The following is a 15,068-nucleotide window of genomic DNA, read 5'->3' on the forward strand; positions in this document are numbered from 1 at the left end:
AGTTTGTTGGGAACACAAAGATTCTTTTCAGTTGCAAACTCCATTCCATACATATATATGGGGAGGTACTAGCTCCAACTCGGTTTGACAGTGAAAACTGCAGGAACTTCAAAACGGCACTAGGAAACAGACTGAGAAAGCAGAGAAAAAGTGTCTCTTGCAACCCGTTCCCTTGGTGCTAGATGAACGAACGTCTCTCCACTTGCTCAGTTCTGAGAGATAAGTGTGTGTGAAATCTGCTCTTCACCTAGCTTGTTGGGAACACAAAGTTTCTTTTCAGTTGCAAAATGCATTCCATACATATATATGGGGAGGTACTAGCTCCAACTCTGTTTTACAGTGAAAACTGCAAAAACTTCAAAACGGCACTAGGAATCAGACTGAGAAAGCAGAGAAAAAGTGTCTCCTGCAACCCGTTCCCTTTGTGCTAGATGAACGAACGTCTCTCCACTTGCGCAGTTCTGAGAGGTAAGTGTGTGTGAAAGCCGCTCTTCACCTAGCTTGTTGGGAACACAAAGTTTCTTTTCAGTTGCAAACTCCATTCCATAAATATATATGGGGAGGTAAAATCTCCAACTCTGTTTGACACTGAAAACTGCAGGAACATCAAAACGGCACTAGGAAACAGACTGAGAAAGCAGAGAAAAAGTGTCTCCTGCAACCCGTTCCCTTGGTGCTAGATGAACGAAAGTCTCTCCAATTGCTCAGTTCTGAGAGATAAGTGTGTGTGAAAGCCGTCCTTCACCTAGCTTGTTGGTAACACAAAGTTTCTTTTCTGTTGCAAACTCCATTTCATAAATATATGTGGGGAGGTAGAAGCTCCAAATCGTTTTGACAATGAAAACTGCAGGAACTTCAAACCGGCACTAGGAAACAGACTGAGAAAGCAGAGAAAAAGTGTCTCCTGCAACCCGTTCCCTTGGTGCTAGATGAACGAATGTCTCTCCACTTGCTAAGTTCTGAGAGATAAGTGTGTGTGAAATCTGCTCTTCACCTAGCTTGTTGGGAACACAAAATTTCTTTTCAGTTGCAAAATGCATTCCATACATATATATGGGGAGGTACTAGCTCCAACTCTGTTTGACAGTGAAAACTGCAAAAACTTCAAACCGGCACTAGGAATCAGACTGAGAAAGCAGAGAAAATGTGTCTCCTGCAACCCGTTCCCTTGGTGCTAGATGAACGAACGTCTCTCCACTTGCTCAGTTCTGAGAGATAAGTGTGTGTGAAAGCCGTACTTCACCTAGCTTGTGGGGAACACAAAGTTCCTTTTCAGTTGCAAACTCCATTCCATATATATATATGGGGAGGTACTAGCTCCAACTCGGTTTGACAGTGAAAACTGCAGGAACTTCAAAACGGCACTAGGAAACAGACTGAGAAAGCAGAGAAAAAGTGTCTCCTGCAACCCGTTCCCTTGGTGCTAGATGAACGAACGTCTCTCCACTTGCTCAGTTGTGAGAGGTAAGTGTGTGTGAAAGCCGCTCTTCACCTAGCTTGTTGGGAACACAAAGTTTCTTTTCAGTTGCAAACTCCATTCCATACATATATATGGGGAGGTACTAGTTCCAACTCGCTTTTACAGTGAAAACTGCAGGAACTTCAAACCGGCACTAGGAAACAGACTGAGAAACAGAGAAAAAGTGTCTCCTGCAACCCGTTCCCTTTGTGCTAGATGAACGAACGTCTCTCCACTTGCTCAGTTATGAGAGATAAGTGTGTGTGAAAGCCGTCCTTCAACTAGCTTGTTGGTAACACAAAGTTTCTTTTCAGTTGCCAACTCCATTCCATATATATATATGGGTAGGTACAAGCTCCAACTCGGTTTTACAGTGAAAACTGCAGGAACTTCAAACCGGCACTAGGAAACAGACTGAGAAACAGAGAAAAAGTGTCTCCTGCAACCCGTTCCCTTGGTGCTAGATGAACGAACGTCTCTCCACTTGCTCAGTTCTGAGAGATAAGTGAGTTTGATAGCCTTCCATCACCAAGCTTGTTGGGAACACAAAGTTTCTTTTCAGTTGCAAACTCCATTCCATACATATATATGGGGAGGTACTAGCTCCAAATCGGTTTGACAGTGAAAACTGCAGGAACTTCAAACCGGCACTAGGAAACAGACTGAGAAACAGAGAAAAAGTGTCTCCTGCAACCCGTTCCCTTGGTGCTAGATGAACGAACGTCTCTCCACTTGCTCAGTTGTGAGAGGTAAGTGTGTGTGAAAGCCGCTCTTCACCTAGCTTGTTGGGAACACAAAGTTTCTTTTCAGTTGCAAACTCCATTCCATACATATATATGGGGAGGTACTAGCTCCAACTCGGTTTGACAGTGAAAACTGCAGGATCTTCAAAACGGCACTAGGAAACAGACTGAGAAAGCAGAGAAAATGTGTCTCCTGCTACCCGTTCCCTTGGTGCTAGATGAACGAACGTCTCTCCACTTGCTCAGTTCTGAGAGATAATTGTGTGTGAAAGCCGTCCTTCACCTAGCTTGTTGGGAACACAAAGTTTCTTTTCAGTTGCAAACTCCATTCCATACATATATATGGGGAGGTACTAGCTCCAACTCGTTTTGACAGTGAAAACTGCAGGAACTTCAAACCGGCACTAGGAAACAGACTGAGAAAGCAGAGAAAAAGTGTCTCCTGCAACCCGTTCCCTTTGTGCTAGATGAACGAACGTCTCTCCACTTGCTCAGTTCCGAGAGATAAGTGTGTGTGAAAGCCGTCCTTCACCTAGATTGTTGGGAACACAAAGTTTCTTTTCAGTTGCAAACTGCATTCCATACATATATATGGGGAGGTACTAGCTCCAACTCGGTTTGACAGTGAAAACTGCAGGAACTTCAAACCGGCACTAGGAAACAGACTGAGAAAGCAGAGAAAAAGTGTCTCCTGCAACCCGTTCCCTTGGTGCTAGATGAACGAACGTCTCTCCACTTGCTCAGTTCTGAGAGATAAGTGTGTGTGAAAGCCGTCCTTCAACTAGCTTGTTGGGAACACAAAGTTTCTTTTCAGTTGCAAACTCCATTCCATACATATATATGTGGAGGTACTAGCTCAAACTCTGTTTGACAGTGAAAACTGCAGGAACTTCAAACTGGCACTAGTAAATATACTGAGAAAGCTGAGAAAAAGTGTCTCCTGCAACCCGTTCCCTTGGTGCTAGATGAACGAACGTCTCTCCACTTGCTCAGTTCCGAGAGATAAGTGTGTGTGAAAGCCGTCCTTCACCTAGCTTGTAGGGAACACAAAGTTTCTTTTCAGTTGCAAACTCCATTCCATACATATATATGGGGAGGTACAAGCTCAAACTCTGTTTGACAGTGAAAACTGCAGGAACTTCAAACTGGCACTAGTAAATAGACTGAGAAAGCTGAGAAAAAGTGTCTCCTGCAACCCGTTCCCTTGGTGCTAGATGAACGAACGTCTCTCTACTTGCTCAGTTCTGAGAGATAAGTGTGTGTGAAAGCCGTCCTTCACCTAGCTTGTTGGGAATCAAAGTTTCTTTTCAGTTGCAAACTCCATTCCATATATATATATGGGGAGGTAGAAGCTCCAAATCGGTTTGACAGTGAAAACTGCAGGAACTTCAAACCGGCACTAGGAAACAGACTGAGAAAGCAGAGAAAAAGTGTCTCCTGCAACCCGTTCCCTTGGTGCTAGATGAACGAAAGTCTCTCCAATTGCTCAGTTCTGAAAGATAAGTGTGTGTGAAAGCCGTCCTTCACCTAGCTTGTTGGGAACACAAAGTTTCTTTTCAGTTGCAAACTCCATTTCATAAATATATGTGGGGAGGTAGAAGCTCGAAATCGTTTTGACAATGAAAACTGCAGGAACTTCAAACCGGCACTAGGAAACAGACTGAGAAAGCAGAGAAAAAGTGTCTCCTGCAACCCGTTCCCTTCGTGCTAGATGAACGAATGTCTCTCCACTTGCTCAGTTCTGAGAGATAAGTGTGTGTGAAATCTGCTCTTCAACTAGCTTGTTGGGAACACAAAGTTTCTTTTCAGTTGCAAACTCCATTCCATACATATATATGTGGAGGTACTAGCTCAAACTCTGTTTGACAGTGAAAACTGCAGGAACTTCAAACTGGCACTAGTAAATATACTGAGAAAGCTGAGAAAAAGTGTCTCCTGCAACCCGTTCCCTTGGTGCTAGATGAACGAACGTCTCTCCACTTGCTCAGTTCCGAGAGATAAGTGTGTGTGAAAGCCGTCCTTCACCTAGCTTGTAGGGAACACAAAGTTTCTTTTCAGTTGCAAACTCCATTCCATACATATATATGGGGAGGTAGAAGCTCCAAATCGTTTTGACAATGAAAACTGCAGGAAATTCAAACCGGCACTAGGAAACAGACTGAGAAAGCAGAGAAAAAGTGTCTCCTGCAACCCGTTCCCTTGGTGCTAGATGAACGAATGTCTCTCCACTTGCTCAGTTCTGAGAGATTAGTGAGTGTGATAGACTTCCATCACCAAGCTTGTTGGGAACACAAAGTTTCTTTTCAGTTGCAAACTGCATTCCATACATATATATGGGGAGGTAGAAGCTCAAACTCGGTTTTACAGTGAAAACTGCAGGAACTTCAAACCGGCACTAGAAAAAAGCCTGAGAAAGCAGAGAAAAAGTGTCTCCTGCAACCCGTTCCCTTGGTTCTAGATGAACGAACGTCTCTCCACTTGCTCAGTTCTGAGAGATAAGTGTGTGTGAAAGCCGTCCTTCACCTAGCTTGTTGGGAACACAAAGTTTCTTTTCAATTGCAAACTCCATTCCATACATATATATGGGGAGGTACAAGCTCAAACTCTGTTTGACAGTGAAAACTGCAGGAACTTCAAACTGGCACTAGTAAATAGACTGAGAAAGCTGAGAAAAAGTGTCTCCTGCAACCTGTTCCCTTGGTGCTAGATGAACGAACGTCTCTCCACTTGCTCAGTTCTGAGAGATAAGTGTGTGTGAAAGCCGTCCTTCACCTAGCTTGTTGGGAATCAAAGTTTCTTTTCAGTTGCAAACTCCATTCCATATATATATATGGGGAGGTAGAAGCTCCAAATCGGTTTGACAGTGAAAACTGCAGGAACTTCAAACCGGCACTAGGAAACAGACTGAGAAAGCAGAGAAAAAGTGTCTTCTGCAACCCGTTCCCTTGGTGCTAGATGAACGAATGTCTCTCCACTTGCTCAGTTCTGAGAGATAAGTGTGTGTGAAATCTGCTCTTCACCTAGGTTGTTGGGAACACAAAGTTTCTTTTCAGTTGCAAAATGCATTCCATACATATATATGGGGAGGTACTAACTCCAACTCTGTTTGACAGTGAAAACTGCAAAAACTTCAAACCGGCACTAGGAATCAGACTGAGAAAGCAGAGAAAAATTGTCTCCTGCAACCCGTTCCCTTTGTGCTAGATGAACGAACGTCTCTCCACTTGCTCAGTTCCGAGAGGTAAGTGTGTGTGAAAGCCGCTCTTCACCTAGCTTGTTGGGAACACAAAGTTTCTTTTCAGTTGCAAACTCCATTCCATACATATATATGGGGAGGTAAAAGCTCCAACTCTATTTGACACTGAAAACTGCAGGAACATCAAACCGGCACTAGGAAACAGACTGAGAAAGCAGAGAAAAAGTGTCTCCTGCAACCCGTTCCCTTGGTGCTAGATGAACGAAAGTCTCTCCAATTGCTCAGTTCTGAGAGATAAGTGTGTGTGAAAGCCGTCCTTCACCTAGCTTGTTGGGAACACAAAGTTTCTTTTCAGTTGCAAACTCCATTTCATAAATATATGTGGGGAGGTAGAAGCTCCAAATCGTTTTGACAATGAAAACTGCAGGAACTTCAAACCGGCACTAGGAAACAGACTGAGAAAGCAGAGAAAAAGTGTCTCCTGCAACCCGTTCCCTTGGTGCTAGATGAACGAATGTCTCTCCACTTGCTCAGTTCTGAGAGATAAGTGTGTGTGAAATCTGCTCTTCACCTAGCTTGTTGGGAACACAAAGTTTCTTTTCAGTTGCAAAATGCATTCCATACATATATATGGGGAGGTACTAGCTCCAACTCTGTTTGACAGTGAAAACTGCAAAAACTTCAAACCGGCACTAGGAATCAGACTGAGAAAGCAGAGAAAAAGTGTCTCCTGCAACCCGTTCCCTTGGTGCTAGATGAACGAACGTCTCTCCACTTGCTCAGTTCTGAGAGATAAGTGTGTGTGAAAGCCGTCCTTCAACTAGCTTGTTGGGAACACAAAGTTTCTTTTCAGTTGCAAACTCCATTCCATACATATATATGTGGAGGTACTAGCTCAAACTCTGTTTGACAGTGAAAACTGCAGGAACTTCAAACTGGCAGTAGTAAATATACTGAGAAAGCTGAGAAAAAGTGTCTCCTGCAACCCGTTCCCTTGGTGCTAGATGAACGAACGTCTCTCCACTTGCTCAGTTCCGAGAGATAAGTGTGTGTGAAAGCCGTCCTTCACCTAGCTTGCAGGGAACACAAAGTTTCTTTTCAGTTGCAAACTCCATTCCATACATATATATGGGGAGGTAGAAGCTCCAAATCGTTTTGACAATTGAAACTGCAGGAAATTCAAACCGGCACTAGGAAACAGACTGAGAAAGCAGAGAAAAAGTGTCTCCTGCAACCCGTTCCCTTGGTGCTAGATGAACGAACGTCTCTCCACTTGCTCAGTTCTGAGAGATAAGTGTGTGTGAAAGCCGTCCTTCAACTAGCTTGTTGGGAACACAAAGTTTCTTTTCAGTTGCAAACTCCATTCCATACATATATATGTGGAGGTACTAGCTCAAACTCTGTTTGACAGTGAAAACTGCAGGAACTTCAAACTGGCACTAGTAAATATACTGAGAAAGCTGAGAAAATGTGTCTCCTGCAACCCGTTCCCTTGGTGCTAGATGAACGAACGTCTCTCCACTTGCTCAGTTCCGAGAGATAAGTGTGTGTGAAAGCCGTCCTTCACCTAGCTTGTAGGGAACACAAAGTTTCTTTTCAGTTGCAAACTCCATTCCATACATATATATGGGGAGGTAGAAGCTCCAAATCTTTTTGACAATGAAAACTGCAGGAAATTCAAACCGGCACTAGGAAAAAGACTGAGAAAGCAGAGAAAAAGTGTCTCCTGCAACCCGTTCCCTTGGTGCTAGATGAACGAATGTCTCTCCACTTGCTCAGTTCTGAGAGATAAGTGTGTGTGAAATCTGCTCTTCACCTAGCTTGTTGGGAACACAAAGTTTCTTTTCAGTTGCAAAATGCATTCCATACATATATATGGGGAGGTACTAGCTCCAAATCTGTTTGACAGTGAAAACTGCAAAAACCTCAAACAGGCACTAGGATTCAGACTGAGAAAGCAGAGAAAAATTGTCTCCTGCAACCCGTTCCCTTGGTGCTAGATGAACGAACGTCTCTCCACTTGCTCAGTTCTGAGAGATAAGTGTGTGTGAAAGCCGTCCTTCAACTAGTTTGTTGGGAACACAAAGTTTCTTTTCAGTTGCAAACTCCATTCCATACATATATATGGGGAGGTACAAGCTCTAACTCGTTTTGACAGTGAAAACTGCAGGAACTTCAAACCGGCACTAGGAAACCGACTGAGAAAGCAGAGAAAAAGTATTTCCTGCAACCCGTTCCCTTGGTGCTAGATGAACGAACGTCTCTCCACTTGCTCAGTTCTGAGAGATAAGTGTGTGTGAAAGCCGTACTTCACCTAGCTTGTGGGGAACACAAAGTTTCTTTTCAGTTGCAAACCCCATTCCATACATATATATGGGGAGGTACTAGCTCCAACTCGGTTTGACAGTGAAAACTGCAGGAACTTCAAAACGGCACTAGGAAACAGACTGAGAAAGCAGAGAAAAAGTGTCTCCTGCAACCCGTTCCCTTGGTGCTATATGAACGAATGTCTCTCCACTTGCTCAGTTCTGAGAGATTAGTGAGTGTGATAGCCTTCCATCACCAAGCTTGTTGGGAACACAAAGTTTCTTTTCAGTTGCAAACTGCATTCCATACATATATATGGGGAGGTAGAAGCTCAAACTCGGTTTTACAGTGAAAACAGCAGGAACTTCAAACCGGCACTAGAAAATAGACTGAGAAAGCAGAGAAAAAGTGTCTCCTGCAACCCGTTCCCTTGGTTCTAGATGAACGAACGTCTCTCCACTTGCTCAGTTCTGAGAGATAAGTGTGTGTGAAAGCCGTCCTTCACCTAGCTTGTTGGGAACACAAAGTTTCTTTTCAGTTGCAAACTCCATTCCATATATATATAAGGAGAAGTACTAGCTCCAACTCGGTTTCACAGTGAAAACTGCAGGAACTTCAAACCGGCACTGGGAAACAGACTGAGAAAGCAGAGAAAAAGTGTCTCCTGCAACCCGTTCCCTTGGTGCTAGATGAACGAACGTCTCTCCAATTGCTCAGTTATGAGAGATAAGTGTGTGTGAAAGCCGTCCTTCAACTAGCTTGTTGGTAACACAAAGTTTCTTTTCAGTTGCAAACTCCATTCCATATATATATATGGGGAGGTAAAAGCTCCAACTCGATTTTACAGTGAAAACTGCAGGAACATCAAACCGGCACTAGGAAACAGACTGAGAAACAGAGAAAAAGTGTCTCCTGCAACCCGTTCCCTTGGTGCTAGATGAACGAACGTCTCTCCACTTGCTCAGTTCTGAGAGATAAGTGTGTGTGAAAGCCGTCCTTCACCTAGCTTGTTGGGAACACAAAGATTCTTTTCAGTTGCAAACTCCATTCCATATATATATATGGGGAGGTACAAGCTCCAACTCGGTTTTACAGTGAAAACTGCAGGAACTTTAAACCGGCACTAGGAAACAGACTGAGAAACAGAGAAAAAGTGTCTCCTGCAACCCGTTCCCTTGGTGCTAGATGAACGAACGTCTCTCCACTTGCTCAGTTCTGAGAGATAAGTGAGTGTGATAGCCTTCCATCACCAAGCTTGTTGGGAACACAAAGTTTCTTTTCAGTTGCAAACTCCATTCCATACATATATATGGGGAGGTACTAGCTCCAACTCGGTTTGACAGTGAAAACTGCAGGAACTTCAAACCGGCACTAGGAAACAGACTGAGAAAGCAGAGAAAAAGTGTCTCCTGCAACCCGTTCCCTTGCTGCTAGATGAACGAACGTCTCTCCACTTGCTCAGTTCCGAGAGATATGTGTGTGTGAAAGCCGTCCTTCACCTAGTTTGTTGGGAACACAAAGATTCTTTTCAGTTGCAAACTCCATTCCATACATATATATGGGGAGGTACAAGCTCTAACTCGGTTTGACAGTGAAAACTGCAGGAACTTCAAACCGGCACTAGGAAACAGACTGAGAAAGCAGAGAAAAAGTGTCTCCTGCAACCCGTTCCCTTGGTGCTAGATGAACGAACGTCTCTCCACTTGCTCATTTCTGAGAGATAAGTGTGTGTGAAAGCCGTACTTCACCTAGCTTGTGGGGAACACAAAGTTCCTTTTCAGTTGCAAACTCCATTCCATACGTATATATGGGGAGGTACTAGCTCCAACTCGGTTTGACAGTGAAAACTGCAGGAACTTCAAAACGGCACTAGGAAACAGACTGAGAAAGCAGAGAAAAAGTGTCTCCTGCAACCCGTTCCCTTGGTGCTAGATGAACGTACTTCTCTCCACTTGCTCAGTTCTGAGAGATAAGTGTGTGTGAAAGCCGTCCTTCACCTAGCTTGTTGGGAACACAAAGTTTCTTTTCAGTAGCAAACTCCATTCCATACATATATATGGGGAGGTACTAGCTCCAACTCGGTTTGACAGTGAAAACTGCAGGAACTTCAAACCGGCACTAGGAAACAGACTGAGAAAGCAGAGAAAAAGTGTCTCCTGCAACCCGTTCCCTTGGTGCTAGATGAACGAACGTCTCTCCACTTGCTCAGTTCCGAGAGATAAGTGTGTGTGAAAGCCGTCCTTCACCTAGCTTGTTGGGAACACAAAGTTTCTTTTCAGTTGCAAACTCCATTCCATACATATATATGGGGAGGTACTAGCTCCAACTCGGTTTGACAGTGAAAACTGCAGGAACTTCAAACCGGCACTAGGAATCAGACTGAGAAAGCAGAGAAAAAGTGTCCCCTGCAACCCGTTGCCTTGGTGCTAGATGAACGAACGTCTCTCCACTTGCTAAGTTCTGAGAGATATGTGTGTGTGAAAGCCGTCCTTCACCTAGTTTGTTGGGAACACAAAGATTCTTTTCAGTTGCAAACTCCATTCCATACATATATATGGGGAGGTACTAGCTCCAACTCGGTTTGACAGTGAAAACTGCAGGAACTTCAAAACGGCACTAGGAAACAGACTGAGAAAGCAGAGAAAAAGTGTCTCTTGCAACCCGTTCCCTTGGTGCTAGATGAACGAACGTCTCTCCACTTGCTCAGTTCTGAGAGATAAGTGTGTGTGAAAGCCGTCCTTCACCTAGCTTGTTGGGAACACAAAGTTTCTTTTCAGTTGCAAACTGCATTCCATACATATATATGGGGAGGTACTAGCTCCAACTCGGTTTGACAGTGAAAACTGCAGGAACTTCAAACTGGCACTAGTAAATATACTGAGAAAGCTGAGAAAAAGTGTCTCCTGCAACCCGTTCCCTTGGTGCTAGATGAACAAACGTCTCTCCACTTGCTCAGTTCTGAGAGATAAGTGTGTGTGAAAGCCGTCCTTCACCTAGCTTGTTGGGAACACAAAGTTTCTTTTCAGTTGCAAACTCCATTCCATAACTATATATGGGGAGGTAAAAGCTCCAACTCTGCTTGACACTGAAAACTGCAGGAACTTCAAACCGGCACTAGGAAACAGACTGAGAAAGCAGAGAAAAAGTGTCTCCTGCAACCCGTTCCCTTGGTGCTAGATGAACGAACGTCTCTCCACTTGCTCAGTTCCGAGAGATAAGTGTGTGTGAAAGCCGTTCTTCACCTAGCTTGTTGGGAACACAAAGATTCTTTTCAGTTGCAAACTCCATTCCATACATATATATGGGGAGGTAGAAGCTCCAAATCGGTTTGACAGTGAAAACTGCAGGAACTTCAAACCGGCACTAGGAAACAGACTGAGAAAGCAGAGAAAAAGAGTCTCCTGCAACCCGTTCCCTTTGTGCTAGATGAACGAACGTCTCTCCACCTGCTCAGTTCTGAGAGATATGTGTGTGTGAAAGCCGCACTTCACCTAGCTTGTTGGGAACACAAAGTTTCTTTTCAGTTGCAAACTCCATTCCATACATATATATGGGGAGGTACAAGCTCCAACTCGATTTTACAGTGAAAACTGCAGGAACTTCAAACCGGCACTAGGAAACAGACTGAGAAAGCAGAGAAAAAGTGTCTCCTGCAAACCGTTACCTTGGTGCTAGATGAACGAACGTCTCTCCACTTGCTCAGTTCCGAGAGATAAGTGTGTTTGAAAGCCGTCCATCACCTAGCTTGTTGGGAACACAAAGTTTCTTTTCAGTTGCAAATTCCATTTTATACATATATATGGGGAGGTTCAAGCTCCAACTCGGTTTTACAGTGAAAACTGCAGGAACTTCAAACCGGCACTAGGAAACAGACTGAGAAAGCAGAGAAAAAGTGTCTCCTGCAACCCGTTCCCTTGGTGCTAGATGAACGAACGTCTCTCCACTTGCTCAGTTCTGAGAGATAAGTGTGTGTGAAAGCCGTCCTTCACCTAGCTTGTTGGGAACACAAAGTTTCTTTTCAGTTGCAAACTCCATTCCATACATATATATGGGGAGGTAAAAGCTCCAAAACTGTTTGACACTGAAAACTGCAGGAACTTCAAACCGGCACTAGGAAACAGACTGAGAAAGCAGAGAAAAAGTGTCTCCTGCAACCCGTTCCCTTGGTGCTAGATGAACGAACGTCTCTCCACTTGCTCAGTTCTGAGAGATAAGTGTGTGTGAAAGCCGTCCTTCACATAGCTTGTTGGGAACACAAAGTTCCTTTTCAGTTGCAAACTCCATTCCATACATATATATGGGGAGGTAGAAGCTCCAAATCGGTTTGACAGTGAAAACTGCAGGAACTTCAAACCGGCACTAGGAAAGAAACTGAGAAAGCAGAGAGAAAAAGTGTCTCCTGCAACCCGTTCCCTTGGTGCTACTTGAACGAACGTCTCTCCACTTGCTCAGTTCCGAGAGATAACTGTGTGTGAAAGCCGCTCTTCACCTAGGTTGTTGGGAACACAAAGTTTCTTTTCAGTTGCAAACTCCATTCCATACATATATATGGGGAGGTTCAAGCTCCAACACGGTTTTACAGTGAAAACTGCAGGAACTTCAAACCGGCACTAGGAAACAGACTGAGAAAGCAGAGAAAAATTGTCTCCTGCAACCCGTTCCCTTGGTGCTAGATGAACGAACGTCTCTCCACTTGCTCAGTTCCGAGAGATAAGTGTGTGTGAAAGCCGTCCTTCACCTAGCTTGTTGGGAACACAAAGTTTCTTTTCAGTTGCAAACTCCATTCCATACATATATATGGGGAGGTACAAGCTCCAACTCTGTTTGACAGTGAAAACTGCAGGAACTTCAAACTGGCACTAGTAAAAAACTGAGAAACCTGAGAAAAAGTGTCTCCTGCAACCCGTTCCCTTGGTGCTAGATGAACGAACGTCTCTCCACTTGCTCAGTTCTGAGAGATAAGTGTGTGTGAAAGCCGTCCTTCACCTAGCTTGTTGGGAACACAAAGTTTCTTTTCAGTTGCAAATTCCATTCCATACATATATATGGGGAGGTTCAAGCTCCAACTCGGGTTTACAGTGAAAACTGCAGGAACTTCAAACCGGCACTAGGAAACAGACTGAGAAAGCAGAGAAAAACTGTCTCCTGCAACCCGTTCCCTTGGTGCTAGATGAACGAACGTCTCTCCACTTGCTCAGTTCCGAGAGATAAGTGTGTGTGAAAGCCGTACTTCAAATAGCTTGTTGGGAACACAAAGTTTCTTTTCAGTTGCAAACTCCACTCCATACTTATATATGGGGAGGTACTAGCTCCAACTCGGTTTTACAGTGAAAACTGCAGGAACTTCAAACCGGCACTAGGAAACAGACTCAGAAAGCAGAGAAAAAGTTTCTCCTGCTACCCGTTCCATTGGTGCTAGATGAACGAACGTCTCTCCACCTGCTCAGTTGTGAGATATAATTGTGTGTGAAAGCCGTCCTTCACCTAGCTTGTTGGGAACACAAAGTTTCTTTTCAGTTGCAAACTGCATTCCATACATATATATGGGGAGGTAGAAGCTCAAACTCGGTTTTACAGTGAAAACAGCAGGAACTTCAAACCGGCACTAGAAAATAGACTGAGAAAGCAGAGAAAAAGTGTCTCCTGCAACCCGTTCCCTTGGTTCTAGATGAACGAACGTCTCTCCACTTGCTCAGTTCTGAGAGATAAGTGTGTGTGAAAGCCGTCCTTCACATAGCTTGTTGGGAACACAAAGTTTCTTTTCAGTTGCAAACTCCATTCCATACATATATAAGGAGAAGTACTAGCTCCAACTCGGTTTCACAGTGAAAACTGCAGGAACTTCAAACCGGCACTGGGAAACAGACTGAGAAAGCAGAGAAAAAGTGTCTCCTGCAACCCGTTCCCTTGGTGCTAGATGAACGAACGTCTCTCCAATTGCTCAGTTATGAGAGATAAGTGTGTGTGAAAGCCGTCCTTCAACTAGCTTGTTGGTAACACAAAGTTTCTTTTCAGTTGCAAACTCCATTCCATATATATATATGGGGAGGTAAAAGCTCCAACTCGGTTTTACAGTGAAAACTGCAGGAACATCAAACCGGCACTAGGAAACAGACTGAGAAACAGAGAAAAAGTGTCTCCTGCAACCCGTTCCCTTGGTGCTAGATGAACGAACGTCTCTCCACTTGCTCAGTTCTGAGAGATAAGTGTGTGTGAAAGCCGTCCTTCACCTAGCTTGTTGGGAACACAAAGATTCTTTTCAGTTGCAAACTCCATTCCATATATATATATGGGGAGGTACAAGCTCCAACTCGGTTTTACAGTGAAAACTGCAGGAACTTTAAACCGGCACTAGGAAACAGACTGAGAAACAGAGAAAAAGTGTCTCCTGCAACCCGTTCCCTTGGTGCTAGATGAACGAACGTCTCTCCACTTGCTCAGTTCTGAGAGATAAGTGAGTGTGATAGCCTTCCATCACCAAGCTTGTTGGGAACACAAAGTTTCTTTTCAGTTGCAAACTCCATTCCATACATATATATGGGGAGGTACTAGCTCCAACTCGGTTTGACAGTGAAAACTGCAGGAACTTCAAACCGGCACTAGGAAACAGACTGAGAAAGCAGAGAAAAAGTGTCTCCTGCAACCCGTTCCCTTGCTGCTAGATGAACGAACGTCTCTCCACTTGCTCAGTTCCGAGAGATATGTGTGTGTGAAAGCCGTCCTTCACCTAGTTTGTTGGGAACACAAAGATTCTTTTCAGTTGCAAACTCCATTCCATACATATATATGGGGAGGTACAAGCTCTAACTCGGTTTGACAGTGAAAACTGCAGGAACTTCAAACCGGCACTAGGAAACAGACTGAGAAAGCAGAGAAAAAGTGTCTCCTGCAACCCGTTCCCTTGGTGCTAGATGAACGAACGTCTCTCCACTTGCTCATTTCTGAGAGATAAGTGTGTGTGAAAGCCGTACTTCACCTAGCTTGTGGGGAACACAAAGTTCCTTTTCAGTTGCAAACTCCATTCCATACGTATATATGGGGAGGTACTAGCTCCAACTCGGTTTGACAGTGAAAACTGCAGGAACTTCAAAACGGCACTAGGAAACAGACTGAGAAAGCAGAGAAAAAGTGTCTCCTGCAACCCGTTCCCTTGGTGCTAGATGAACGTACTTCTCTCCACTTGCTCAGTTCTGAGAGATAAGTGTGTGTGAAAGCCGTCCTTCACCTAGCTTGTTGGGAACACAAAGTTTCTTTTCAGTAGCAAACTCCATTCCATACATATATATGGGGAGGTACTAGCTCCAACTCGGTTTGACAGTGAAAACTGCAGGAACTTCAAACCGGCACTAGGAAACAGACTGAG

The sequence above is a fragment of the Camelus dromedarius genome, unplaced genomic scaffold (assembly GCF_036321535.1).
Source record: "Camelus dromedarius isolate mCamDro1 unplaced genomic scaffold, mCamDro1.pat HAP1_SCAFFOLD_169, whole genome shotgun sequence".
NCBI classification, from domain to species: Eukaryota; Metazoa; Chordata; class Mammalia; order Artiodactyla; family Camelidae; genus Camelus; species Camelus dromedarius.